General features: G+C 42.2%; 1 protein-coding gene across 1 annotated transcript in view; it reads right to left on the bottom strand.

Moving 5' to 3' along the window:
• Positions 1–12322: 12322 nt before the first annotated feature.
• The window catches only part of LOC310861134 (tuftelin-like), a 200459-nt gene continuing 185612 nt past the window's right edge, over positions 12323–27169 (bottom strand). Inside the window, exon 13 of the transcript XR_014569468.1 lies at positions 12323–12332. The gene's annotated coding sequence lies outside the window, so the exon portion shown is untranslated. The remainder of the gene's footprint in view (positions 12333–27169) is intronic.

The raw sequence follows: 27169 nt of genomic DNA on the forward strand, positions 1-27169 counted from the left end.
CTCAAGAGTTCATGTGACCGGCCTGTGACATAAGTCATTTAGGACGTCAGTCGTATCTGATCCAAATTTGTAAAATCTTTCAAAAAGTATATTTTTTGTTCTTAGTTGTTCTATTTATATTGACTCATAGGAATAGACTATGTGACAACCGGGTATAGTCTGGTGACCACCAGAGAGACAAGTGACAGCCAGAATGTATACACGGCACCCGGGAGCAGTATGGGTTGGCGCCCCAGACTGTGTCTTCTGTTAGGAGCAGGCCCAACCGCAACTTGCTCAACCGTTATTCCACATATTTTCATTATAAATATTCAACACATTTATTGGCTTTTCTGAGCATGTCTTGCTTCAGGAAAAGCCTCCAGTCTCTCTGGGAGATGCAAGCCAGTGTACAGGTCTCTCTTCCTTGTTGCATCAATGTTCTGAAATTCAGCCAAGCGTAACCAGTATGCTGCAATATGAAATCTTATTCTTTCTCTTCTTATCCCATTTCTGCCCCCCTTCTTTCTCTTTCTCTTTCTCTTTCCCCTTTCCTTCTCTTGTCTCTCCACTGTCTCCAGTGACTGGCTGCTAGTGTCACAAAAGCAAACAGCCAGGGGGCAGAACTACGTCTTGTGTCAACCCATAGATCAAAAATGACTTCATTATATAGAATGGGTTTCTCACAAATACTGTACCACACAAACACATGGTACACAGCACACACGTGCATCGTCTATTTGTACTATTTTTGAAAATCTATTACCGGTATTTTATTAAAATGGATATATTTTTAAAGGAACATCCAGTGATGTCCCCCCCGTCCGTCCCCAAGTCCACCCTGGTATAAACAAGATGTGCACATGCACTCACTACAGTGGGGGGACATGTGACGGACCAACAACACACACACCAAGGCCCGCCCCCGCTCGATCATAATTGGCAGAAGGCCCCTCTATCCTGATTGGATGAAGGCTGGGCCACCTAGCCAAAAACAAAACCTATGGTTTTTTGACCCCCAGGGGTTAACTGGGGAGGGAGGAACTCCTTATATGGTCAGCACACTCTATAGTAGGGAGGATTATATAAAAAAAAGAAAGTGAATTAAGTGAAATCACTGAATATCTCACCATCTCCGGTCTTCCCTTATCTGCTTTCACTCTCTCTGCCTCTCCCTCTCTCATTGAGCTTTCTGTTTGAGTGGGATGACAAAGGCCCTGATTGGCTGTGATGACAGCTGAGGGCCCTGTGTTAAAGTACATCAAAAATAATTCATCTGACGGATCCCCAGGTTGTAATGTCCCCAAGGCCTCATCTGCAGCACACAAGACAAACAGCACACAGAGCTAGCGGACTTGATGTGTGCATAACATTTAAAAGTAATCTGATAGTGAGATAAAGGGCCGGGTTCAAGTCACGACATCTGCCAGGATAATGATTTGGTCGATATTAATTGAGGGAGACAAACACAGTGCTATTGGCGGAATGAATTGCTGATCGATAAGTGTATCTGGCATAAAGCCAGTTAATCATTTATAATAAACCAGGCGTTGCATTATTTGGCAACGAGATGTGTTATCCCTATATTGATAAAAATTTGTAAAATATATTTTTTTAGATTATAAAAATTGATTTCCATTCTACCATGGTCAACTAATGAAATGAACCATTTGAAATAGATTGTTGGCAGCTGATAACCTGATTAGACTGACTGATTTGACAGCGTGGAGTCAGTGTGATACAAACACACACACACACACACACACACACACACACACACACACACACACACACACACACACACACACACACACACACACACACACACACCTGCTCTCTCTCTCTCTCTCTCTAATTGAGATATAGCTGTATCCTCTGATTACGTTTTCCCTCAGACTACAAAGACTATGTGGCTGATGCAATAATATCCGCAAAGCCTCTCGGCACATCAAATATTGAAGCATTAGACATTAAAAATGAATGGCATTAAAAACGTCAATGATCCTGCTGCTTATGTGTGAAAGATTAGAACACCCTTATACAATAAGCGCTTTCACAGAGATATACTGTGAGAATAAACGCTGATGACAAAAAGATTGGGAAGGGTATTGTTTAAATGTCAATAATTGGTCAATGTAAATGTCAGAGAGGGAAACATCTTCAAATGCCACTGAGCCTTGTGTACTTAATTGTGTGCTTAATGTAGTTAACACATAAACACATGAACCCTAGCACAGCGATGATTTGAATGGCTGAGCAAAGTATATACTTATTGAGGATAAAGGTGAGGGCAGAAAAGTGAAGATGCCAAAAGTGATTGGCTGGAATGACATTTGTGATGATTTGATTGGCTGAACATGGAATGTGATGTATAATGATAAGAGCACCCCTCACTTCACACGAGTGTGAAGTTCCAAACATTTTTGCTGTTTCAAAACTAGTCACAAGTGTAGATAGACCCTTTAGAAGAAAATATCAGACAAATTTGTGCAAAGAGAGAGATCAAGGTTCAAGATTGTGTTTTATTGTCACAGGTAAAACGTAGTAGATAAATAGCCGGTACAGCTGCAATGGAGCTGTAATCATTGTGGCAATGCCTGTGTCATGGTACAGCAATACAATGCATTATTCTGTTATGTGTGTTATGCGATTAGCCATAAATGTACTCTGTAACTTCCTATATTATGGGTGAGATTTATAGCGAGAAATATTTGAAGTGCATCTGATATTATTTCTTACATCCCTAATTAGAAGCATCTCTCTCTCCATTTCCTTGCCTTCCCATTCCCCCTCTAGCTCATTCTCTTCTCTTCTCTCTCAAGTTCTCGTCCCTGAAGTTATGACTATAAACTAAAGACACAAATGAGGACCACAGAGACCGTATCCCACGCCACCATGAAAGTCTGGAAACGCAAAAAAGAGAACAGTAACCAGAAAAGTCTTAGCCTGACACTGAGCCTGAATTTTCATTTCGTTTCACCTCATTGCTCAGAAGAAACTCATTATCATCTCTAAATAATCGTCTTTTGGACTCAGAGATACCTTATTGCATTGAAAGACTGACAGGAGAACAGACCATGTAATTTGAATTTAAGTCTCGACTCTCGTGTGTCAAGAACAATATTGCTGTCTGCAGGAACTTTCCTTGAAATTCAGAAAAGTTTCTTTGGTTCAAGGGTATTAGTACTCCCTTAACCACTTAAACCCATTATGCTTCATTGACCATGAGTCACCCACGGCCATGGGTGTGCAGAACATATAGCTGCCTGCTGCCGTATGTCTAGTTTGTCTACCTGTGAATATATTTAATTAAATATAATATTTATAATGTTCAATAACAATATCTTTAACCTTTTTATTTATTCAGGGAAGTCAGTTGAGAGCAAGCCCGATCTCTTTTTCAATAATGCCCTGATTACAGTACACATAACATACAAACACAAATACAGGATAGGGTAAGAAACAATTCAGAGTGAACGAGTACACTACAGCTAGGTCTTTTAAAACGTTCAAGTGACAGTAATGAAAGGCTGTTTTACCCAATTCGGAATTTGGTAGTTTTGGGAGAGGGTATGATGTTATGGAGTTAGAACAGTCTCAAAAGTCTCACAGTATTACAGATTTGTAACTCACAAGTTCCGATTTGCAATTCACGTGAGTGAACTCACAGGTTCACATTTCTGTTTTGTATCCACAAGTTCAGATTTGTGTTGTTACAGCCGTACACACGTACAGTACAGACAGACACATACAGAGACATGGTGCATTTATAGATAGATACTGTAGGTAATCTTCCACTAGTTTTAAGATGTGATGTTTAGACTGAGACAACCTTCATTTTCCAGCCAAGCGTGCGGTTCTGCTGGCAGGTGCAAGCACATTATTTGTCTCCATCCATACAGTGTGAACCACAAGGACATGGTCATGTTCAGTAGGAAAGGAAAGGTTATCAATGTTAGTACACACAAAGGTCATGTTCAGTAGGAAAGGAAAGGTTATCAATGCTAGAACACAAAGGTCATGCAGGGCCGGATTAACATTGGAACTTCTTATATTTGCTTAAGCCCCATAACTGTTTTTTTAACAACGCACCCTGTATAGGCCTACATTTGTTGCTCATGTGTACGATATACTATACATTGTCAGTGTGCTGGCGGTGGCCACACCGAATGCATGTGCGGCTCGAACGCTCCCGTTATTGTCCGATTAATGTTGAGGGAGGCCCTTTGATTTGGTGTAGCACCATGGCCCTGAGGGGCGTAGATGTGGGCCTAGCACATCAATCATGTGTAGGCATTTTTCAAGATACAGCAGGCTATAACTATGGTGTATCCACAGGATGAAGGAATACAATTATCCAAGAATTTGGCTAGGGGGATTCAAGCCAGTCCATCCAGATAACGGCTAATTATTTTTGCTAACTAGTTAGCTAATTAGCTCTTTATTTTTTCCTTTTTTTGCTGCAGGGACTTTTAAAGTCAACAATCTGTAATTCATTTATGATTTTTTATGAAGGGAAATTATTCCATGGCACTCTTCAAAAGGTTAAGGTATTGTTCATAATTAAAAAACATGTTTATGATTATATATGTTTTCCCCCTTTCTTGACCAAGGCAGCACCATCTAATGACTTTGTATTCACCAGCATAAGAATGTTGTAACCCTCCTCTTCGTTAATTGGTTTGTAATATTTGGTTGAGGTGGAGGTCATGTTAATCAGTTTGGTTCTTGCTCTGAAAGACTACTTAACCACGTTTTGTGATAATATTATTCCTAAATACTTCAGATAGGCAGAAAGATTTCAATTGCCGTTTACTCAAGTTGGTTTATAGTTAGTATTTACTGTATTTTAGTAGCTACTGCAGGTAATTAAGCAATTTGGAATTGTTATTTAGTTTACTAATAATTGAGCAATACATTGTTTGCCTAAAAGGAAAATACATGTATAAAGATATTTATCTCATTTTGAGTGGAATAGTCTTGGCCTCAGTGGGCTCAGTTTGGCTACCAATAATCTTGGTAAATTATTTATAGTTCAATAATCTACTTTCCAAATGCTCTGCTTTCCCTTATGGCCCACCTGCATGTGAAACTATTTTCACAAAGACCTCCTATGTGTACAGTAGTCTGCATGCCTGCTATTTTATTCAGCTCCTCAAATGTCCAGTAGTGAAGATTGTGTTTTGTCTCAAGTAAGCAATGTCAATTTAAATCACCTTGTTGTCTTATCACAGGCTGATAATTAACACAATTGGACGCCTGTAGGTGACGTTTCTGGTTTCTGTTTTATGCTCTGACATGTAATTTGTCCAGAGCGCCATTGGTGTCCAAATAATAACATAATGGGACACCCTGTGACCCAGCCAGTTATGCAGAGAGCTATATGGGCCATGTGAGTGTAAGGACATGCATTTGAAGTAAATCCCTGTCATGTTTTGCTTTTAAAATAGACTATTCAGGGTTTACAATTCATGCAGGCAAATCTTACATGGAAATTGGTGTTTTGAATGTTTCCTCTCTCTGACCATGGTTGTCTCACTCTGACCGTGACCAATCCAAGTGACCATGTTTATTCCGTTGTTAGTTAGTTACTTAGTTAGTTACTGCGAGAGAGGTCTAGCCAACACCAACTCGGGATTCCTGGATTGCTGTCCTCCACAATTTCCTATCTAACATCAGGTTCTTGAGCTCTGTAGTGTTGTTAGCTAAGCTGTCGCGCCGCAGTACGTCTACATAGGTGCTACATTGTTATATCACTATGGAATGGTGGTGCTCCATCTGTGAATGGCTGGCAGGCTGCCTATAAGCTAGCATCATACAGACTGCCCTGTCTCTGTTCTCGCAGTAGACATGATGACTCAGGCACACACTCACGCCACACACACACGCACGCACATAGTAGTTTATGGATGCAGAGGGAAGACTGGAAGTAGGCTGTTTTGAATGAGGTGAACAGGCTTGGAGCTGGCTGGCTGAGTTGGTTGGTCGATTTATTGGTCATTTGTACTTATACTTTATGGTTCTGATACATTTAACAAGAACAGACAAGTTATGATGCACAAGATACTTTTTAAATTGTATTTTATTTACACACCGTGCAAGACCTGTTCATTGTTCCGTGGTGTCACCATTATTGAAGGAAATAAGCTATCACTAGACCTACTTGTGTGTATGGAGCAGTATAAGGCCTGCTACTCGGAGTCGGTAGAACAGCGATGTCTGATTGAGTACATCGCTGTGATTCTGTCACAGTACAAGGAGTTAATAGAGGGGAGCTCTAAATTGCTTGTTAACAAGCAATGAACAAGCAATATCATTGTAGAGGTAATTACCTTTCTTCACATGTTGCTTTTCCCGTGTCATGAAATAATGATGTAGCCTATATTTTGTAAGGATACTCTATGACGGCTATCTATGAATCACTAGTCTTGTGTGATCCATATAGTTGGGAGCTCATCACACTCACCCCAATTCCAAATACATGGATCATCCCTTTTCAAGCACTGCCTGCACAGGAGGAGGGAATTGGATTGGAAAATTGAGGTATTAGCACTTGTGCTTTACATGTTGTGTATTTGTTTTGTAATAGTGCTTAGGTCTACTCTACAGTATACCATTGTGTGCCTTGTAGCAGTTGTCAGTTGTCATACAACAACACACTCCTATAGTTGGATATAGATGCAGCCTAGTAACGAATGGTAAAAAGCCTGCGGCAGAGAAAACAGTGGCTAATGAGCTTCTGCATTTCCCCAAACTGCAATAGGGACCCATTTTTATTTGCTCTCCAGAATGAATGCTTTACTTCACATGTACGGATATCATGGCCTCGGTCACCAAAACATCCAGCTGTTTCCTTAAACCGTTATGATTTGAATGATTCAATTATTAGCCAATAACCAAGTGGTTCTGTGTGATATTTCACACATTTCATTCATTCATTTGAGTCCCATTACCTCAATGTGTGTGGTCATGATGAAGGCCATGGCCGCTGTGCCCCTTCAGTTTGGCCTTGTGTGTAACGGTATTAATACAGCACAGTACAAAGACGTACGGTCGTACACACAGATTTAACTTTACCTACCCAGCAGGGGTCAATATGAAATTACCAACTCAGAAGAAACACTTAAGTTTATGGCCATTACTTGTACAGTTTATTTTTGAACAGCCTTTTTGACTCTGTGTTGCCAGAGGCTAAGATAATATTTTTTGTTTAACCACACCACATTAACCTCTGATCGTGTCCCTATTTTGGGACCCCAAAATATTAAAGAATAGCAGACTTAGCAGGCATTGTGATGGGTTGTGTATTTGTAGATCGGCTATTTTCGCTATTTGTCAGACAACAAAGTATATCTTAAGTGGTTAACACCCAATACAACAGATATGTATACTAGGCCTATAGGCCAGTGTTTTCACAAACAACCCATGTTTGTGTCTAAATAATCTACATATCCCTTGTTTTAAACTTTCCTATACAATAAAAAGAAAAGAATTTCAGAAATAATATTTACATTTTTTAATTGTGTTCCGCCGGGATTCCCCAACAGTGTGGTGAGAGAGTTGTCTCAGAACACGAAAAGTGTGTTGTTTTGGTCCTTTGGACCCAGATAAAGTCCATGCATCTCTTGAAATCCCACAACATTTTTCCTGAATTCTAACAAACCACCTAGCGACCATGTTTTGTGGCAGAGATTCGTCCATGTTTCACAAAGTAGCCTACTATAATATAACTGTGCTGTGCTGTGAGCTTGTATGTCGGCTATTTTCTCCAAGGAACGAAACACACTAGACATCTGATCCCCCAATGCCGAACTGAGAGATGCAAGAAGTCACCAATCCCATACACGTGCAGACTCTTAAATGATAGTAGATTTTAGATTTGTGTTTTCGGTTATTCGATTGTAGAAGTGTTTAACGAAAGGTCCTTTCATATGGGCAGTGTGTGATGCAGACGTTGTCGCCTGGATCACCGACAGGTCTGCTCCAGGTCTGCTCATAAGGGGCACGTCAACACATGCATAAATTCCAGGTCTAGTTGTCGTTTGTCACACCTCAACTTCTCTGCACGTACCAAAGAAACGCATGTTAGATTTTGGGTGTGTCAAATACTATCATGCTTGCACTTTGACACGACCATTGCTCTGGACACACCAATGAAAATCTAACACACTCATTGATTAGTTTGCAAGTTAAAGGCTTCGCAAGAACACAATAAAACATAAACGTGACTTTTCGATTGTTTTACTTCACTTTGAGGTTAACCTCAACTGGGAGAACAAACCACAGAATATTTCATTCAGTGTAAGCTGTCCTGGTTGGTCAGCTGTTGTAGAACCACTTGAGATGATACGGTAGCTGAGCGATCCATGCAAACTTTTCATCCCTTTATCACTCCCCAGAGTCCCCAGATAATGGCTGGGTGTGATGAGGGAGGGGGGGGGGGGGGGGGGGGGGGAAGGAAGCAAGGAAAAAAAGATGAAGAGTTGCTGTCAGCATGGCTTTATAGTCAGAATAATAACACATCCTCAGGTGAATAATAACCGTGTCCATTCAGCTTATTGAGAACATTTTTTTAAATGCCTTGTCGAAGCGCATTTTATTACAGCTCATAAATTGTCTAACAAATAAGTCTGTGGCGTTTGTAAACTGTCAAGCCAACACATAAGAGCGGATAGGAATCCAAATGAAAATGTATCAGGATTTGATTACTTTGAAGGATAATGTATTTAAATGGTATTTACAGAGACAGAACAAATAAGGAGGCAAAGCATTATCGTTGCTGTCGGGTGGAAATCTTGAGTACTACTATAGACGAATTTTATTCTGACCCCTCCACGGAAAGGCCTCGTTGTCCTGACCGCTTATCCATCATTTATACATTATGGATAATTAGTATGGACTTAAACTGTTATTCGTCTATAGTACTCAAGAACAACAAAAAGTTTCACTTTTCTTTGGTTAAATAGAGCAGTGGTTCCAAAACTTTTTCATGTCAAGGACCCCCAAATTGACAGTAATTAGCCCACGGACCCCCATTTGAAAAGATATGTCAAGGACCCCCAAATTGACAGTAATTAGCCTGCGGACCCCCATTTGAAAAGATATGCCAAGGACCCCCAAATTGACAGTAATTAGCCCGCGGACCCCCATTTTAAAAGATATGTCAAGGACCCCCAAATTGACAGTAATTAGCCTGCGGACCCCCATTTGAAAAGATATGCCAAGGACCCCCATGAGAGAAGATTGTTACGGCTCTAGCAGTGATTCTCAACCCGTTTAATTTCAAGGACCCTCAGTTTGACATGCATTTGTCTACGGTCCCCCATTTAATTGCATTTCTTTCTCTGGGACCCCCAATTTATATTGTAAAATCAATGTTAATTTAACTATGAGAGTTACAGACCCATAAGGGTCAATTTGGTTCCAAACTATCATTTACCCCTAGAACTCCTTCAAGGACCCCTGGGGGTCCCTGGACCTCACTTTGGGAATCACTGAAATAGAGAACACACAAACAGCCCACTCCTTTAACACCCATACCATCCCTTGTAGGCATGTTATTTAATATGTACAGGTGAAAATGTTAAAAAATGTTCTTAATTAAATAAAGAGAATAGCCGATCTACAAGCTCACAATGCTTGGCATCTATTTCACTACTTTTGACATCCCTCTGTCATCCAATTAAGTATACTAGGGCATTAATTTATGAAAATAACATGAAAAGATGATGTGTGAAAAATGATGAATAAAGCAGTTATATAATATGATAAAGTTAAAAAAATAAATAACATTAAATGCTGTATTTGTATGCAAAGGGGAATTTGCAAGTTCTGCTGTTATTACAAATTCTCCTCAGCCCCTCAATCGGATAGCTTCCATTAACCCATGAAACAACATTAAAGTTCATCTAAAATCATCATCATTTAGATTCTGAACGACTAACGCCAGGGCTCCACTGGGCGCGTCTGCGTCGCGTCTGCGTCGCGTCTCCGTCAACGTCGGGAATGTGCCCTTTTAATCAATGGAGAGTGGCTCCACTGCCCGCGTTGCGTTGCGTTGTGCTGCGTTCGGTGACTCAAAAATTGCCCCGGTTCGTTTTTTGACGCACGCACCGCGTTGACAGCAGTCAGCAACATAAAAGAATGTTGCTGACGCGCAGTTTTCAAAGGCCCGCGGTGGAGCACCTCTAGCGTGACGTTGACGTTGTCATGACACGAGCAGGACGCGACGGAGACGTGACGCGCCCAGTGGAGCCCTGGCGTAAGGGGCAGACATTCCTAATGTGTGTACAAGATACAGGAGCACTTGAAACAGGCTGGGGACGGCAGGACGCACCATCTGCTTTACCTAGACATGCCAAACATGAAATATTCATTATGATTCATACAAGGACACACACACACACACACACACACACACACACACACACACACACACACACACACACACACACACACACACTATTGTGTCCTAATTACTGGCATGAGTTTGATCCTACCATGATTATTACTTTGTAGTTGAGTGTGTGAGACAAACCCATCTGTTCCGAGCACATCACCAAATTGAAAATCACAATAAGCCATTCAATAAAATAACGAACTCGGGCACAAAGAAATCAGTTCTCGATAATATATGATGGGTCCTTTTCAGTGAACAATGTTTTCTGTAACAGACTGTAATAGAGATACATGCACCATGCTCTGCAGTGCCGTGATTTTTGTATTTTTTCCAGTTGTTTATATGGTTATGACTGGTGACAGTACTTCATTAGGCGCCTTGGTGTGGTTGTTATGTGGAATGATGTCTTCCCTTTGTATTTAGGGTTTCTTCCTGGTGGCAGAAACCTTGACAGTCAAACGTGCCAATAAAACAAATTGATATAGTGACATCACAATATCATCCCCTCTTCTAACCCCTCCCCCTTTATCATACAGCAACAGCTGTGGGTGCGGCTTCAGTTCAGGTGGATCACCACCCACCAGGCAAACCAGGCATACTTAATGTCCACATAAAAATGACATTTTAACACATACTGTACACTTTTTTGAAAAATATCTGATGATCATGTTTTATGGTGGAAAAAAATCACGGCAGTCCATCTTTTAGGGTGACTTCAAAGTGTAGCTTCTGTTCCCATATTTTGATTGGTGAGAATCGGCCAGGGAAATACATCATTCATTGGTGTCATTTCGGATGTAACATGTCTTCTTTCCCTGGCTGTCACCAACTCATTAGATCCAGAAACTGAACATTTCTTGGCTCACAGATTTCCTCACTCACAGTCAAGGGCTGCACCCATCACCAAAGCAGTGGTTCTCACAGGATCTCTTTGTAGTGTTTGTAATTGTTTTGTAATGTATAGCATATATGATTGATTGATTGAATGCTTTATAGAGTGTTGCAGTCCCGCCCCCTTTCATGACGACGCTAGGACCAGAAGTGAATTCCTCATTCATTTTTCCCATAGACATTTCAAAAAGTATTTATTTAAAGACGATTACGCCACAAAAAACATTTTGGGCCGAACAAATAATTACAAAGAAGAAAAACAACAAAAAGAGTGTTGTAACCTGCCGTTTTCTTCTTTCTTCTTCTTTCTTTTGTTCGGCCCGAAAAATTGTGTTTGTTGTCATGATTTGTCACAACTCGAGTTGGCTTTGTACAGGGCTTAAAAGGTCTTTAAATAAATACTTTTTGAAATGTCTATGAGGAAAATGAACGGGGAATAATTTCCTGGTCCCTGTAGGGGGTGGGACTGTGACCCTCTATTAGTCAGAAATATAAACGGCACATTTAGACGACACAAAAAAGTCCTGCACTTGTTTCTATTGTTGATGTTGATTGTTATTCGTTGTCATGATGAGACGGTATTGTCTTAATGATTAAGACAATAAATCCTCAGAAAACTGGAGGATTTAGAAGATTTATTTTATTTTATTTCGAGGTCAGGCCAAAATGGGTTAAGCACATCTAGCATTTGAAGTGAGTTGCCGTACTTACTGTACATTCTCCTCCGTTCTCACAATGCCATTGGCTGTTGGATCAATGCCATTGGCTGCCCTGCTCGGCTAAGGCTGTCAGGTTGTAGTTGGATCAATGCCATTGGCTGCCCTGCTCGGCTAAGGCTGTCGGGTTGTAGTTGAAGCAATGCCATTGGCTGCCCTGCTCGGCTAAGGCTGTCAGGTTGTAGTTGAAGCACAGATCAGAAATCTGAAAACAGCAGTATGTATATTATATACCAGTAAGACGCCTCAAGGGTGAGGTCGCGCTGAAACAACAGCTTCTTAATAAGGCACACTTAAGACGCAAGAGTTAAACTATTAATCTATTAATCAGGGTTGTTGATAACGTCCTGGACGTCCTCACAGGGGCATACGCCAAGCCATATATGGAGATCTAGGGGTTTGAAGAGGTCAGATCAACATATGGAATGAATTATGTACTGGCCATATATGGAGCGTGTCTTGAGTGTACAGGGTTTGATGTGGTCAGATCAACAAATGCAATGAATTCTGTACTGGCCATATCTGGAGCGTGTCTTGAGTGTATACAGGGTTGGTGAGGTCAGATCAACATATGGAATGAATTCTGAATTGGCCATATATGGAGTGTGTCACGAGGCGTGACTGACTGACGGCAGATGCAGGTTTTCATAGTAAACTGCGACCTACAGTTGCAATAAAAAAGCGCCACAGGTTTATTGAACTGGTGGAAAAGGTTGAGGTGAGGAAACGGCTGGTATGGAATGGTGAACAGCAAGGAGTTGTAGCCAGCAGTGTTAGCAGGGATGGAGGGATAAGCAGGCAGGGATTCTGTGGAACATAAAACGTTAACAAGCGTTAATAGCATAACAAGAGCACAGAGAGAAAACTGTGAACTGGTCACAGTTTCAGGACAGGAACACACAAACACACGCACGCACACACGCACGCACGCAGGCACATACGCAACCATGCACGCACGTCGCATGCACACACACACACACACACACACACACACACACACACACACACAAACCTCTTCAGTGAGGATGTATAATTCATTAGGTATTTGTCATGGACACGACTGTGTGTCTGCCTCTTTGTGTTGTTCCGTGTTCCTCACTCATCCATCACAGGCTTCAACATTCAACACGTGTTTCCAAGTATGCTTCATGCAGAGAATGAGTGCAATATGAAGAGAACAAAGCACCCGCAGGAGAAGGATTTAGTTTGTAATATTAAGGTAGTTTGTTTCTGAATGAATGTCACTCTTTCCATTTCTATCTCTCTCTCTGTCTCTGTCTCTCTTGGGATTGACCAGAGTGTTGGACAGCGTGAGCTTATCTCTGAGTCATACTGGACCAGATTCTCCTGGAAATTGCCACATCCGTGTCACATCTAAACTTCTCTGCAGCTCTCACGATGTCATTGGCTGCCAAGCTGTTAATGCCTAATGAATTATACATCCTCTGAGAGTGAAGAGGGCCTGGGGGGTGTGTGTGTGTGTGTGTGTGTGTGTGTGTGCGCTTTGAATTCGATTCATCACAGGCTTCAGCATTCAACAAAAGTGTTTCGGTGAGCAGCACCGCAGTAGAAGGAGGATTTACTTTGGCACATCTTCAACGACCATCTCTCTCTCTCTCTCTCTCTTTCTCTCTCTCTCTCTCTCTCTCTCTCTCTCTCTTTGTCAACCAGTTGACTGAGATATGTAACCATTTATATATACATCGCTGTTCGACGAATAGTGGAAACAGCACGAGTCTAAAGCTCACAACGCACAATGGGTTGTGAGCTTGTAGACCTGAAGATTGGTGTGTTTTCGCCTACTAGACCTTACCCGTTCTGAATATATGAACACCATATGATAGTGTGGGTGATGCAATGTAATAGATCACATTACTGATTGGGAGGGAATTGTCCTGTCTCGCTATAGGCTATATGCTATCGAAAACCTAGCGGATTTATCCCCAAAAAGCATGTTTTTGCAATAAACGTAAGATTCCGCATTTGCGGTGCCCCCTATAGATGCAAATGGAATTGCTTTGGGCTCTCTGTTGATTAAACCACCCTCGACATGTGAATAAAATTTGGGGTGGATTGGACATTCCGTTCGTGATTTGTGTCATTTTGCGTGAAACAGGCCGCTCCCACTAACTTTGGAATCCGATTACAGCCGAACGATACAGACTATGGAAATTCTGCCTGTGGTGTTTTAATCGGATAGGTCCAGAGATCATGTGTACCGCACAAAAGCTATAGGTGGAAGAGCAAAAAGTGTGTTTTGAAGAAAAGTCAAAATGGCGGAAAATCTATCCTGACGCAAATGGACGTGGCCTATATGGGGAGATGACCCAAGGAATCATGGGAAAGTGAAATTTAGATTTTACGACCTACGTACGGTTCAAGAGTTATAAGCCGAAATGTAAAGTGGGCTGTTATAGCGCCACCATGAGGCCAACTGATGATGTAACAAAATGATGTATTACATTAATTTGAATAATTATTATGGACCTCCCTTCCAAGTGTTGTAACTGTAGCTCCGACCGTTTCTGAGAGAAAAAGACTTGATGTGAGTTTTTGCATTTTCCCATGTAAGTCGATGGGACATTTTAATTCACTAATAAATTACTTTTTCATTAATTAAGTTGTTAAATTGAAAAAACCACCATAATATTCTGGTCAATGCCTGTGTGCAAAGTTGGAGCGATTGTTGCAGCCAGTGAGGAGCTACGACAGTGTTTCAGACAGACAGACAGACATTCAGACATTGAGTGAATTATAGTATGATGATGATGATATTATGGACATTGCCAAAGCACTGGGACGGCCATGTAAATGTATGAGGATGTAACTCGTATAATTGCAGCCTGCATGTGCAGTTTGTGCACTGAAGTGTAGGAACAAATACAGTACTGCGTGCAGCTGGACGGCGTCCTTGGAGCCCCATGTGTGGACAGAGATATTCTGAATGAATGAAATGATAACGTCTCCCCAGGTGGTCGATATACTGTCTGGCCCATTGTTAAGGTTCTGCCTGGTTGTATTTACGACTGCGGGGATCAATGGGATCTCTGCGCAGCAGTTATGCATTCATGTAATGGTTTTCCATGATGAGCAATAATGGCAACTGTTTATCTCCCTTTATTGGCTAATTCCTTCCTGTATTCCTGGCAAGCGTTTGCGTACACACACACACACACACACACACACACACACACACACACACACACACACACACACACACACACACACACACACACACACACACACACACACACACACACACACACACACACAGGAGCACACACACACGCACACACACACACACACACACACACACACACACACACACACACACACACACACACACACACACACACACACACAGGAGCACACACACAGGAGCACACGCACATGTTTAAAGAGGCACATTTGCATATTAATATTTGATGAGCTGTTTCTTATAATGGATTTGCAGTCATGAGTTATGGAGACATGTGAGTCAGTGAGCTTACACACATCCATCTCTTTCAACACAAAAAACTGCTATTAGTAACACTTCCAAAAGAGTGCAAGTAATTGGCCTGAATTGAAATCTATCCCCTAATTACATAATGTTCTTATGCATCATCAATAATTACATTTAGCAACTCATCTTTTTTCATTGGAGTGGTGCAACCATGTGTACGTCTGTCCGTACAAGCACGGAAAGCTGCAACACGGTAACTCTGTCATTTCTTGTTTCTTTTCTCCAAAGCCTTTCTGGGTTCAATCCTGTTTAACGTTGTAAAACGGTCTCAATACTCTGCCAAGAAGGAAGTGGGTGGGGTTTAACTAGCTGGTTGAACTAAACATTACTGTGACTAATATATACACATAAGTTTCCCACCCAGACATGTTTTTAAAGTATAGGATAGTATACTCAACTATAGAGAGCATAGCAGTGGGCGTGGTTTTCTGGACCCACTGAAAAATCTGCCATACATTAAAAAAAGAAGAAGATTGGTGTCCTTCTGCAACAGACACCTGGTGAAGTACACCACAATTACAGTAATATATACAGTATGTATATGTTTTCTTTAATTAGGTGTATATCTCCCAGAAGGAGTAAATTGTTACCAAGTATTTCTTTTTGGCTTTTCTGCCTTCATCGAAAGTACACAGTACAGAGAGTCAGGAAAGAGCGAGAGAGAGAGAGAGAGAGACTATAGGCAGTGACATGCATAGATTATATAAAGTCTAGATTTTGAGCCAATCCCCTGCCAGCGGGGGATTGGGGCTGTCCACCTCATGAACAGCTCTCAGCGGGTAAATGGGGCTGGTCAAGGTCTCAGGTTCCAACTCGGATATTTTAGATTTTCCCTCCCGGACCCCCGTGGAGTTTAAATAAGGCAGAGTTTCTGACGTCGTTCACCCGGCAGCCATCTTACTTCGGGGCTACAGTAGGCTACAGTATGTTCAATGGCAGCTCAAACTAAGACAGTCATAACTCGCTCAAATCTTGACGGATTTACAAACGGGTTGGTTTATTACAAACGTTGTCAACGTGGCTATGATTCAGATTCACGCTTATATGCTTCATTTTGGTTTTGTATATGAACGTCGTATAAAAAAAGTTTATAACAAATCAAACCGTTTGAAAATCGGTTGAAAATGTAGCAAGTTGTGTTTATTTAAAAGTACATGCCCCATAGACACAATATTATGTAGCCCCGAGGTAAGATGGCCGCCACGTAGCAACGTCGCTCTCCATTGGCCAGAGCGCGGGTGAGCCATCTAGCTTTCTTATATATATCTATGGTGACACGCAGCAATACAACGGTTGTCCGGCTCGGGAATCAAACCCAGGATGTCGGCCTACATTATATGTAAGTCTCTATGTGGTAATATGCACCTTGACCGCTATACCTATTTGGCCAATAGGTATAATTGTTATCATTTTTTTTTTTAGAAACATGCTCTAATTGAATCTGCCTCCTTGGTATGCCGTACTGTATGTCCAGTGTCAGTTGGCCTTCAGCAGTGGGTATGTGAATAATATACCACATCAACAGTTATTAATGTGTATACATATCATAGCCTAATAGGTGTGCATGAAAATCAGGCTTGGTGTGGAGCATGATGGCTAATGGCTATACTGCATGGCACAAGAAGAGATGTCAAGGTCACTTTGTGGAGTGACGGGGAGATGGGTCTGTGACTGAATGTGCTCCTCCTCATCCCCGCTCTAGCACATTATAAAGCGGTTCAATCCTCCCCTCCATAGCCACCTCCAGACTATAGACACACTGCAAATGTGCGCTTAAATATACCTATAAGTACTAATGTCTTCTAAATCACGACAGTTTTCTGAATAACCTGTGTTTCTATAGCAGTGGTTCTCAAACTATTTCATGTCAAGGATCCCAGAAATTATATGTAATTGGCCGCTGACCCCCATCAGAAAATATGTTGTACCACGACACTCGGTGCCACGCTATGAGCTTGTAGATCTGCTATTTTTCAATAGCTAAAGTGTAACATAATGCTTAAAACACCAAAAGGGGTTCCCGTCCAGAATGCGTTAATCATCTTGTAGATCTGTTATTTTCATACATCAAATTCCTGTGGTGCAGTGTGTTGTGCATGTGCAATGCTTCTGGAACCACGTCCCCTTTTGACAGATAGAACTTCATGATGATGCAGTTTAAAGTATTGTGGCTACAGGGTTATGTTAATCTGTTCAAGAAGTTCAAAAGGTCAAGCCTTCCAATTAACTGCACCCCAGTTTTAATCTTCTTCCCTATTCTGGGACCAAAAAAACAAAAATTACATCTTTCGCTGAGGTATGGTAATAACCTACCTCCGTGACGTTTGTGTACATTTTGACGTGATTGTGGCAGTTTGACGTGCCTCGCTCCGTGTCAACTCAAAACGGAGCAGCAACACAAACTCCCTCTCATCTATAACGTAATGAAATTGGCTTTGTTTGTAAAACAAAACAAAACAAAACAAAACAAAACAAAACAAGGGTATTTAATAATAGTATTAGTCATCATGGATATCTTCACCCTGTGGTGGGTTGTGTGCTTGCTGGGAGTAACCTATCCATTCAACTCTGTCTGGGGTCATTTATAATTCAACAGCGACACACAGTAGTCAAGAGGGGACGCACAGGGATGGTTCTCTTACCGACGACATTGTAACCGGAGTGACATTTCACGGTTCTTGCACAGATTTTGCCCCCGCCACGTCCCCCGCATATATAGACATATGTGGTGACACCGACATAATGAGACCCAGCGTTAATGGAACTAAGACAGGGTTATCATTCTTGACCGCTCTTATATCTGACCAGTGATGTACTGGTCACGCACACATACGTAGACGTATAAGCCCGCTCGCTCGCGTGCACGCACGAACGCACACACACGCACACGCACACGCACACGCACACACACACTCAGGTTTATTTGTCGTGTATCTAGATACAGAGTATAAATACAATGAAAATTATTTTGCTCAGAGCACTCTCAGTCTTATACACAGGACATAAACAAACAAAAAAAGAAAAGGCAAAAGAAACAGAAAAAAAGTGCAAGTGAAGTGACAAAACAGTGCAATACAGTTCAAGGTCAGCTGTTCAGCAGCCTGACTGCCTGGGGGTAGAAACTGTTACTGAGACCGGTGGTACGAGATTTGATGCTCTGGTAGCGTTTTTTGGAAGGGAGTATAGTTTGAACAGGGTATTTGCGGGATGGCTGGTGTCTTCCATGATGTTGTGGGCTGTAGACGAGTGGTGTAGATGTTATGGAGACTGGGTAATTCTGTCCTGCCGATGATTTTAGCTGCTGTTTTAACGGTCCTCTGCAACCTGTTGCAGTCCTGAGCGGTCGTGTTACCGTACCACACTGTGATGCAGCCAGTTAAGACACTTTCAATTATACAGCGATAAAAGTTCACTAGTCCTTTTGTACTTAAGCCGGATTTTTTAAGGCGCCTCAGAAAGTACAGTCGCTGCTGCGCCTTCTTGAGGATGTACTCGGTGTTGAGTGACCATGTGAATGTGTCTGTGATGTGTATGCCCAGGAATTTAAAGTTATCAACTATGTCAACAGATGACGCTTTGATGGAAATGGGGGTGTGGATACCTTTGGACTTCTTAAAGTCTACAATGATTTCTTTGGTCTTATTGGTGTTAAGTGAGAGGTTGTTGTTATCGCACCATAGAGTTAGATCTTCTATCTCCCTCCTATAGGCCCTCTCATCACCGTCAGGTATTAGTCCGATCACTGTGGTATCATCCGCAAATTTAATTATGCTGTTATTCTCATTCTCATCATCTGGCGACACAATAAAACGTAAACAAACTGTACAACAGAGGACTGAGGCAGCAGCCTTGGGTCGCACCGGTTCTGGTGAGAATTGTGGATGAGCATCTCTCTCCTATGCGAACACACTGGGGCCTGCCTGTCATAAAATCAAATAGCCAACTAGAAAAAGTGCCCTTCTGGGCACAGGTCTCCACCAGGATTCTTCCTCAGCCTAGTGGGAATATGCGTGCACACTGCACAGTTTCATGGCAATCGGACGCTGCGTTGAGGAGTTGTGGCTATTTGTACAAAGCGGGCTACTCCTGAAAACTGTAGGAGCCAATCGTGGCCAATCAGGATGGAATATGAGAAATCAAACAAACCTGTCTTGATCACATGACTATGGAGATCATGTGTACCGATTTGCGTGAAATTTGGATAAAATCTGAAGGAGTAATAATAGAAAATGTGTTTTACATATGTCGGCCTCCTGGTGGCGCTATAAAGAGCAGATGTGAAAAATTCCAGACAAAGGTTTTTCCTTGGCCTCTAGGGAGTTGGCATACAAAGTTATCCACAGATCCGTGCAGTTAGAGGTAAAAACACTTTTCGGCCAGTTATAGCACCACCTTGAGGCTGAGTTGAAATTGTTCATGTGGCATTTCGTCCTCGGCCTAGTGGGAATTTGGGTGCACAATTTGAGGGAAATCACGCGATGTGTTCATGATTTGCAGCATTTTGTTTGAAACTGAGCACTCCTGTGAACTTTGGAAGCCAATGTTAACCAATCAGGATGGAGTGTGAGAAATCTGAAAGAGCCGTTTCGTTGAATGGCTCTAGAGAGACTGTGTACCAATTTGCGTGATGTTTGGACAAAATTTGTAGGTGTACTGTGCAAAAACTTGTTTTGCACAAAGCGGCCTCCTGGTGGAGCTATAACAGGCCGTTCTGGAAAGTTTGGGGCAGAGGTTCATCGTTGGCATCCAGGGAGTGTGTGTGCAAAATTTGGCATCGACCGGGTTAACAGTGGCCGAGATTAGCTGCTCACGGACACACGGACGGACGGACACACGGACGGACGGACGGACACACGGACGGACGGACGGACACACGGACGGACGGAGTGCAAAACATACTCTCCCCCCATGCCTTCGGCCTGGTGGAGACAATTACAGATGGAGCTGCCCACACCAAGGCCACTGAGTTTCAACACTAATTTAGATGGTACAATAGTGTTGAATGCGGAACTATAGTCTATGAACAGTAGTCTGACATAAGAGCTTTTCATTTCATAATGGTCATGCAGAGATATTCAACCGTTCCCCCATACATCAGCTCAGGGCCGAGACACTTCAATGATATAGCCTCTCAGCTGAGGTGATTTGAGTCATGAGCACACCAGAATGGTTGCTAGGGTTGCTGTTATTTGTTTATTTATTCGTAAATTACTTAATACGTCTTTTAGTTCAATTATATTGCTTCATAAAAAAGCGTTAATTTTTATTTATTTATTTTATTTTAATTGCAGTGAGCTTAGAAATGCTCTGATGGTGTGATTTGAATAACCCTTAACATTGTTAGTGGGTAATCAAAGATAATTCGCACAAAACTGATTGGCCATGACAAACAAAAGAGCAAACACACACACACACACACACACACACACACACACACACACACACACACACACACACACATACACACACACACACACACACAACTTAACAGAGTGGCTAAGTATGAAGGCAATTTGTTATTGCTGCCATTGTGAATGTGCAGGGAATAGCAGGCAGATGCTGAACCCTTTTCAAAATCTGTAATTGGGAAATTGATGCTTTTGAAAGAACGGTCATGCATTTACTTCCCTGCTCGGTTGGATATCTTGTCACAGATGCATTGATCAGTAGATAGCTACATTGTAGAGAGGGGATCTGTATCCCTCATCTAAAATGATGATGGCATGGTTACTGCTATTACACAAGCCCCTTTGGAGGCTATGGTCAACTGCCAAGCCACTAATCGCAGCTTGCAATCGTGGCAGGAACACAACGCAGGACTATATGCAACTATGCTTTGCCCAAAAACACAGGGGGGGGACTGACAAGAACATTCTGACAGCTCACTGCCAGCTCAGATTTGTGATAAATGGGCCTGAGTTATGTTTTTTTAATCGTTTTGAAGGGGGAACATTTATCTCAGCGCCATTTACATACATTTCCAGGATTGGGCAGAGTAGGCTAATAATAGACTTATTTGATCCCGCAGAGGAAATTCAGTTTTCAGTTTCACCCAGCTGATTGTTGCCCAAGTGCTCAGGACTTGAGCACAGGGAGGCAGTTAGGGGTTAAGTGCATTACTCACTCAGGGACACCTCGGTACATTGCTGGGGCCAAGGATCAAATCTGGGACCTTCAGTTTCCCAGGTGGCCTCTATACTTATTCAGCTATGGCCACCCGATCTAATCATTACCTGAAGAAGACCCAAGAGGTCGAAACGTTGTAACCTTAAATAAAGAATTGGAGCTCATAACAGTGTGCGGACCTCCCTCCTTCCTTCCAATGTACGTATACTTGGTCCAGCACCTGTAGAATACAAGAAGATGTGCGTGCTTCCCTCCTGACCCGAGTCATCCCCACATTGCCCTCTGAACATTTTAGTAGGCTATCATGGTGTCATTGGTGTAACAGGTTTCATGCTCACATGAGAGGTGTCTAGTATGCGAGACTAGGCATTTGGGGAATATAAAAACATAATTGGGACAGACAAACAATAACTTCCATCTGTATGTTCACAGAGCAGCTAGTAGTTCTTGTAGCTCAGGTCGCAGCTCTCTCTCTCTCTGACCCTCTGTTTCTGTCTGATTGATTGATTGAAATATTTATTAACAGTTTGCAGAATTTACAGTACATTTCAAGCACAAACTCAATACAAAGACTGTTAACTGTGAGTGGACGACCCAATTAAGCATTACACTTGTTTACAACAGGGTCCACATTGTTCAATTCATCAAAACATTTAGAGACATAGAAATAGACATTTCTATGTAGCTAAAGAACAGAACAGGAATTCATCATATAGGAAGCAAAAAGGGAAAAGATACATATACAGTGAGGGGAAAGGGGGGTGGGGTGGGGTGGGGGGGATTCAGATCTTACAGAGGCCAGTTTAGAATTGCAGCCATCCGTAGGTGCCCTTTGAGAGCGGTTTTGAAGGAGTCAAGGGATTCACATGTCTTAATGACTGTTGGTAGGGCGTTCCACATTTTGGTGGCATAGGAGCGAAAATAATTTAGTCCCTTGTTTGTGCCGAATCTGGGTTGTACATGGTTTGTTGCACTCCCTCTGGTGTTGTGGGTGTGGACTTCGTTTACATTAAGGAAGTATTTAGACAGGTACATGGGTATCTTGGTGGTGTAACGAATCTTGTGGACCAGACCCATTGCAAGATGCTGTACTCTGTCGTTGACCCTAAGCCATCCCAGCCTGTCAAAGTGGGCAGGGGTGAGGTGGGTTCGGGGGGTGAGGCCAAGTAGGAGCCTGACCAGTTTGTTTTGGGAGGTCTGGAGCCTTGTTTTAAGGGCCTTTGAGGTGCTGTGGTACCAAGAGGTGGATGCATAGTCAAAGAAACCTTGTACGAGGGCTCCTGTTAAGGTCTTCAAGGTGTTTTTGCTGACCAGTGAGGAGATCCTGTAAAGGAATCTTGTTCTTTGATTGACTTTTTTGATTACGTTGGTGGCCATTTTATCACCGGAAAGATTGGCCTCCAGGATGGAACCTAGGTCTCTCTGTGTGCATGTACCAAAGACTGGATATATGTCAGAACCAAGGCCTTGTGGTTAGTGGTTAGAATGTCCGCCCTGAAACTGGGAGGTCGGGGTTCGATTCCCGGCCGGGTCATACCAAAGACTGTAAAAATGGCTCCCAATGCCTCCCTGCTTGACACTAACACTCAATGGGTTGGATTGGGGGGTCAAATCAACTAATCAAATAGAAAGAAATCTAAGCATATCCGAAAAGGAGTGAGAAGAAGTAAAAACGTATAAACTCCCACCCCTCTATATACAGTAATAGTAGTATACCAGCAGCACTTAATACTAAGTATTAACTATGGCATTAACATTAACAATGGAAAGTATTGGAATGTGTGTGGCTTTAGCAGATCGCATCTCCTCTAGACAGCATTACATCTGTGTGCCCAGCCTGCTACAGCTGAGCGTACATACAATCTCCAACAACAGCCTTCTATTGGCCAGGTCAAACAATGTTTTCATTAGCACTAATCGATAGTATATTGACTTCTCCTGAGATCCTTTCAATTTAACAAAGAAGTTCTCTGTCTGTTGCTGTTTTAATTACTCTGTAATTACACAATGATTTTTTTCTACCCCCCCCCAAAAAAAACATGCGCGCATGGGCACTCACGCACGCACGCACGCACGCACGCGCACACACACACACAGCATATAGGACCCCCTATTCGGGTTCAAAGTAATTTCTCACCACAAATTGGTAGAAATGAGTTGGCAAAAAGGAAATCAATACACTTTAGACTAATTTGTCACATTTTAGACGCATCTTCATTTACATCCACCACAGGGGATGCTGCAAACCTTCAGAACATTGCGTTTTGGCAATTTGCACATGGTAATATCTGTGACCATCTCCATCACAATGGGGCCACCGAGTTCCGAATTGGACCAGTTCTGTCTTGTCAGACCGCTTGTCAGAGCAACGAATGGGGAGCATACAGGTCATGCATTATGTCCTCCAATCCGCTCTGCATTGCTGTTTGATCTCCCGGGGCTCTGATTGTCACACCAGAAAGCACAGCCACCTGTAGACTGTGAAATAAGGCCTATAGGAATGTGTGGCAATGAAGCCCATCTGCTCGTAGTTAACAGGGAGAACACTAGTGTGCCGGACCCGAGAGGATGCACATGAGCAGTGGTGGGAAAAAAATAAGTCTTCTAAATGCTAACAGTTTTCTGAAAAACCTATGTTTCTATGTCAACAGTGCTCAACTTTTTTCATGTCAAAGGCCTCCAGAATTATCTGTATTTGGCCGCGGACCCCCATCTGAAAATATGTTGTTCCAGGGACCCACCCAGAAGCAATGATTTGAGTTAAAAGCGTTATATAGTGAATATATATTCAAAGATTTGCGACACATTTTCACGATCTTTCACGCTTTTCTGTCACGAAAAAATTATGAAAAACGAGGATTTGAAAAAAAGGCTTGGCTTCATTAGGCCCACTGGCAGAGCCTGGCCCAGGTGAAAGGAGTTGGCCTCATTAGGCCCACTGGCAGAGCCTGACCAAAGTACCGCTTTTCCTACCATCATGCTTTTGTCAACATTTCCCATTGGGTAAGGAGCATTACGATAATGATCATTTGGTACATGATTCTTTATTCAAACCTGCATGTACCAGATTGGTAAGGGAAGCTTATTGGGTATTTGCAGTCATCTGTTTGTATTGTGCGTGCGTGCGAGCCTGCCTGCCTGCGTGCGTACGTGCGTGCGTGTGTGCGTGTGTATCTTTAGGGGATACATACAGCACTACTCTGCATGCACTGGAGGTTCCAGGTCTGTTTCGCTGCGACTCAACAGCCCACTTCAGACTGCATCAGGATTCAAGTACACCGAGGGGCTACTATAGCCTCCTCTGTGTCCATCACCAATGACAATCAATGTGGTTGTGTGCGTGCGTGTTCACGCTCGAACGCATGCATATATGTGTGCATGCATGCATGTGTATAGAACAGCCTACAGCCACCATGTGTATAGGTACAAGATGTGTACAATATGTGTGCGTTATGTTAAATCCATGGTAAAACAAAAAGAAACACTCTCACACAAACGCAAAAGTTGCTAAAAACGTTTTGGACCTAAGTGCTGCTATGTGACATTTGGAGATTTCACCCTTCACTGATGAAGGGTGAAATCACCTTCGCTCTTTTGCAGCTGCCCAACCTCGGGTTTGGATGTGCACTGCACCCAATTCCTTCTTTTCATATTATGTACCACTACCTCACCATAGCTAAAGTACCGGTAGCTATAATATATTATTACATGGCTTGGTTGAATGCTTGATTCTGATTGGTCAATCACGGAATTCAGCGGTCTGTTATTTCTTGATAATGACAGTGCCACTCTATAACAGACCGATGCCTAATCAAACCCTCGGAGCACCTGCTGCGCCCTGCTTGATTTACTGCTGTTTCCAACATGACAGCCATGTAAACACGCACAAAATGTAATTTACAGCTAAACAATGTTTTTGAAAACATTTGAGTGAGAAATAGACGAAGCAGTATACCCGAAAATGGATTCTATTTGATCAACTAATTTCCTTGTTTGGGCAGACACCAGCCAGCGCGACACTTATGGAATACTTCCATTACCGCAAGCAAGGAAATATCTCGTTTTGTTGTGTTTTTGTCAATTTAATAAATTATGTTTTAAGTAGCCATGTAATAAGCGGGATAATATATGCCTAGGTGGTCATTGTCGGGAGATAATTCACCGACAGGGGGTTTAACCACCGACGCGAAGCGGCACTTGAGGACTCAACTGCAAGCACCGCCACATGGTGGGTCAGTGAAGAATGGCGATGATGAACAGATTGCTTATAATTAGGGTTGTCTTGATCCGATCACATGATCGGAAATAGGGGCCGATCATGTCATTTTCAAATGATCGGAATCGGATCGTGAACAAAAAAACGTGATTGGGACATCCCTAGTATCAATATTATATCCATTCCATGATATTAGGCTGGCTGTAGAGCACCGGAGTCTGACGTCACTTTCAGTAGAGGGCACAGGTTCATGTATATTTTTATTTGCATTGAGGTCGTTTCATATAGACTAATTCAGAAACGGGTCTAATGGTCGCAGCTTACGTATTTCCTGTAGGCGGACTCGACATAGCTGCGGGGTTTAAACCCGCACCAGGCACATCTCTTCTACTACAGTGAACGGTAGAGTGACTGATGTTAGTCTGCCTCAAACGTTACTCTTTTACCAGCTTTTTACTAACACAAACACTACATAGATGCCCAGAACATCGAGATGAACCTGTGTAGTTTATGGCTGCTCCACAGTTGTGGCAACATAAAAAAAAAAAAAAAACGGAATGTCAAAATATCCACTGCGGTGGCTGAGACCAGAGCCATAGCGTAATGGTTGAGACGAAGCAGTGAAAGGTCCTGAAAGATGCATAACGTCAGTCTTACCCAATAGAGTGTCGCAGTCCCTCCCCCTTTCAGAACGACGAGTGGCCCAGGAAATGAAATGCAATGCATTCTGACCATAGGATTTATTTAAAGACAGTTACGCCGCGGACAAAGCCAACTCGGATCGTGACAAATCATGACAATGAACACAATGTTTTGGGCCGATCAAATACTTTATAAGAAGAAAAACAAAACAAATAGTGTTGTCTCCTGCCTTTATTTTCTTCTTTCTAATGATTTGATCAGCCCAAAATATTGTGTTCATTGTCATGAATTGTCACGATCCGAGTTGGCTTTGTCCGCGGCGTAACCGTCTTTAAATAAATACTTAAAGAAAATCCTATGGTCAGAATGCATTGCATTTCATTTCCTGGGCCACTCGTCGTTCTGAAAGGGGGAGGGAATACGACGCTCTATACCCAATCTTTCTGTTTTATGAACAAAAGGCTGCTGTACTTTATACCTCATACTTTAAATGCTTAGTGTGATTTTAGATATTGTACTATTGTGATATGGCATAAGTGTAAAAATATTTTCTTTATAAAATGTACCTCCATTTTTGACTATCCTTTCAACTGTAACATGTACACACACGTGTTCACACCGAAAGCTTAAAATTTTAACCAGCTTTTCCTATCTAACATACGATCGCTCGTGTGTACACGCAGTCACACACACAT

Source organism: Protomyctophum parallelum, assembly GCF_964188405.1.
Source record: "Protomyctophum parallelum genome assembly, chromosome: 1".
In the NCBI taxonomy this organism is placed as follows: domain Eukaryota; kingdom Metazoa; phylum Chordata; class Actinopteri; order Myctophiformes; family Myctophidae; genus Protomyctophum; species Protomyctophum parallelum.